This window comes from Suncus etruscus, chromosome 1 (assembly GCF_024139225.1).
Source record: "Suncus etruscus isolate mSunEtr1 chromosome 1, mSunEtr1.pri.cur, whole genome shotgun sequence".
NCBI classification, from domain to species: domain Eukaryota; kingdom Metazoa; phylum Chordata; class Mammalia; order Eulipotyphla; family Soricidae; genus Suncus; species Suncus etruscus.
Window position 1 is genome coordinate 176,600,808 of NC_064848.1, and position 4,126 is coordinate 176,604,933.

Below are 4,126 nucleotides of genomic sequence, written 5' to 3' on the forward strand. Positions count from 1 at the left end.
CTTCTTTCCTGAGTCACTGTATTTAGTTGAGAATTGCACATTGTTGGGGCCAGAGAGATAGCGCCTGAGGTAAGGTGTTTGCCTTTCATGCAGGAGGTCATCTGTTCGAATCCTGGCGTCCCATATGGTCCCCCATGCCTGCCAGGAGCAATTTCTGAGCCTGGAGCCAGGAATAACCCCTGAGCACTGCTGGGTGTGACCCAAAAGCCAAAAACAAAACAAAACAAAACAAAAAAGAAAGAGAATTGCACATTGTTCTCTTGTTTTATTAAGTTTTCTGGAAGAAGATTTTCCTTGATTGAAGAGTCTGGTGTTATATGTACACAATGAGGGACAAACATAATACTTAAAATCTGCTAATATATTTGAAGAAAGACATTAATAGCAGCATAATTGTAGTTGAAGTATTCCAACACCACTGTCACCTCTTGATAGATCAACATCAATCATGCAATAATTCAACTAGGATATACTGGCTTTGAAGGAAGAAATGGAAGAGAGAGGGGTTAGTAGATATATAGAGGATTTTTTATTCTCAAAAAGCCTAATGCACATTCTTCAATGCATATGAGACATTCTTCAAGATAGACCACAAAAACATTCCTCCATAAAATCAGGAGGACAGAAACTCTATCAACTCTTCTCAGAACTTGATGCACTAAAAATAGAAATGAATTGCAAATGGAGAAATAACTTTAACACCTGGAAATAAAACAGAAAGTGGGTGAGAGGGAATCGAAAGATTCCTGGAGACAAAAGAGGATGAGAACATGAATGTGTGACACAGCATTAAGGGGAAAAATTTTTTTGCAAGCTAACATCATGAAGGAAGAAAGGGCCTACATAAATAACTACACACTTAAGCAATTGAAAAATGGGGGCCGGAGAGATAGCATGGAGGTAAGGCCTTTGCCTTTCATGTAGGAGGTCATTGGTTCGAATCCCGGTGTCCCATATGGTCCCCTGTGCCTGCCAGGAGCAATTTCTGAGCCTGGAGCCAGGAATAACCCCTGAGCACTGCTGGGTGTGACCCCAAAAACACAAAAAGAAAAAAAAAAAGAAATTGAAAAATGACCAACAAAATGAGCTGGAAACTAGCAAGTGGAAGGAAATAAAAAACTTAGAAGATAATATCTGCCATAGAGGCAAGAAGGGAGAAGAGGACAGGAAGAAAATGGTGGAACATTGGTAGCAGGAAATAAGAACTAGACAAGGGGTAGTTTGAGACATTGTATGACTGAAAATCATGAGCAACTTTGTCTCAGTAAATTCATTAAAAAGTTAATAGTCGGGGCCAGGGAGATAGCATGGAGGTAAGGAGTTTGCCTTTCATGCAGAAGGTCATTGGTTCGAATCCCAGCATCCCATATGGTCCCCCGAGCCTTGCCAGGTGTGATTTCTGAGCATGGAGCCAGGAGTAACCCCTGAACACTGCTGGGTTTGGCCCAAAAACCAAAAACCAAAAAAAAAAAAAAAAAAAAAAAAAAAAAGAAGTTACTAGTCTAGGAGTCGAAGAGATAGCACAGTAAGGTGTTTGCCTTGCAGGCAGCTGATTTGAACAGATGGTGGTTCGAATCCTGGCATCCTATATGGTCCTCTATGTCAAGAGTGACTTCTGAGGGCAGAGCCAGGAGTAACCCCTGAGTGCTGCTGGGTGTGACCCCCCCTTTACCCCCCAAAAAAGTTATTAGTCTAGATAAGTGGTGCAGGTCAAAAGATCCACTATCAAAAAACGTCTGGTGTTACAAGGTTTTAGACCACTGGAGCCTATTAGGTCTGGGAGCAATTTAGCCAGGTGCTTTGCTGTTTTAATTTGTGTGGCGCTGATATATATTAAAATGTGGAGTTTGGGCCGAGTGATAGCACAGTGGAAGGACATTTGCCTTGCATGCGGCCAACCCAGGTTCCATTCCTAGCATCTCATATGGTCTCCTGATTCCCCTGATTCAGGAGAGATTTCTGAACACAGAGCCAGGAGTAACCTCTGAGCACAGTTGGGTGTGGCCCAAAAAACAAAAACAAAAAAAAAAGTGAATTGTTTTCTTTTTTTTTGGTTTTGGGGTCACACCTGGCGGTGCTCAGGGGTTACTCCTGGCTCTGTGCTCAGAAATCCCTCCTGGGGCTGGAGAGATAGCACAGCGGCATTTGCCATGCAAGCAGACGATCCAGAACCTAAAGTGATTGGTTCGAATCCCGGCGTCCCATATGGTCCCCTGTGCCTGCCAGGAGCTATTTCTGAGCAGACAGCTAGGAGTAACCCCTGAGCAACGCCGGGTGTGGCCCAAAAACCAAAAAAAAAAAAAAAAAATTCCTCCTGACAGCCTTGGGGGCCCATATGGGATGCCAGGGATTGAACCTGGGTCGGCTGCATTCAAAGCAAATGCTCTACCTGTTGTGCTATTGTTTTGGCCCCCAATTTTTTTATTTGTAATATGAACGGTTACTCCAGGAGTGAAGGATGGCATCTTGGCACTTGGGGCTTGTGATACATATGCCCTTTCCAGGGTTTGGAAAACAAAAGAAGATGGTGAGTAGACACCAGCAGGTACTTGAAGAGATACTGGCTGTTACCAAGCATCAGGAACTGCTAATCACAACCACAGAATATCACCTACCCCAGCAACCAGGAGAAAAGACATCTCTGTGTAATGTTGGGAGGGAATATAAATGGATGTTAACAGCTCTTGAAAAGGGTTTGTGTCTCAGAATGTTAAAAATTGGATCACATTATGATCTAGTCATTTCACTCCTGGATATTTATTTAAAGAAAATACTAATCTGAAAAAATATATCCTGGGGCTAGACCAGTAGCACAAACTGTAGGGCATTTGCTTTGTGTGCGCTAACCTAGGATGGACCACAGTTCAATTCCCCAGCATCCCATATGGTCCCCTAACCCAGGAGTAATTTCTGAGCTCAGCCAGGAGTAATCCCTGAGTATCACCAGGTGTGGCCCTTTTAGCAAAAAAGAAAAAAATCCCCATATACAGTAGCATCATTATAAATAGGTTCTGGGTTTTGTTTTATGTGTTTTGTTCTTTGGTTTTGGGGCCATGCCCAGCTGCATTCAACAGTCACTCCTGTGGGCTCAGTATCATATGGGATGCTGGGGTTTGAACCCAGGTTGACCTCATGTAAGCACCATATCCATGTACTATCTTCCTGGTCCCAGGTTCTATTTTTTGGTGGACTGTACCCAGCAGTGCCTGGGCCTACTTGTGGAACTTGGCTGTGCTGGGGATCAAAGCCTAGGGATTCTGCATGCAATATCAGCACGCTAACTCTTTGAATCTTCATTCTAACCCCACAAATAATGTTATTTATGGTAACTGTAACATGGAAAAAAATCTGTGTCCAGAGAAAAGGGGGAATGAAGAGGAAGATTAGAAGTGATGAGAAATGAGTGGAGAGGATCTTTGGAACTTTGGTAGTGGAGGAATACAGAAATTATTTTTCAAAACTGTACACATTAAATAACAAAAAAACTACACATTGACACTATCATAAACACGTTACTTAAACTGATTGAAAATCTAAGTGGGGGACTGGAGAGATAGTATGGAGGTAAGGCGTTTGCCTTTCATGCATGGCTTAAATCTCGGCATCCCATATGGTCCTCTGTGCCTGCTAGGAGCAATTTCTGAGCGTGGAGCCAGGAGTAACCCCTGAGCACTGCCCAGTGTGACCCCAAAACCAAAAACTCATCTAAGTAGATGAGTGGATACAAAACAGACTATTTGTCTATATGATTGAATGTTGTATAGCCATAGAAGGGAGAAAAATCTTGTTATCTGTGATAACATGGATGAATTATGAGGGCATTATGCTAAGTGAAATTAATCATTTGGAAGGAAATGCTGATCTCATATACAGGATACAAAAACTCAGAACTAAGCAGCTTGTGGAATAAGGGAAGGTGATCAAAAGTAGAAAATGACCTTAGTCCCAGAATACAGCAAGAAGGAAAGAAATTAAGTGGAGGAGGAGGAAAAACAAATATGAATGGATGGGTTCCAGGAGCCAAATGGTATCAGATGCTTTGGTGGTGTTAAAAATTAACATAGGGTTGGAGAAGTGGTGTCATCGATAAGGCCTTGCACACTCTAGCCTAGGATGGACCACGGTT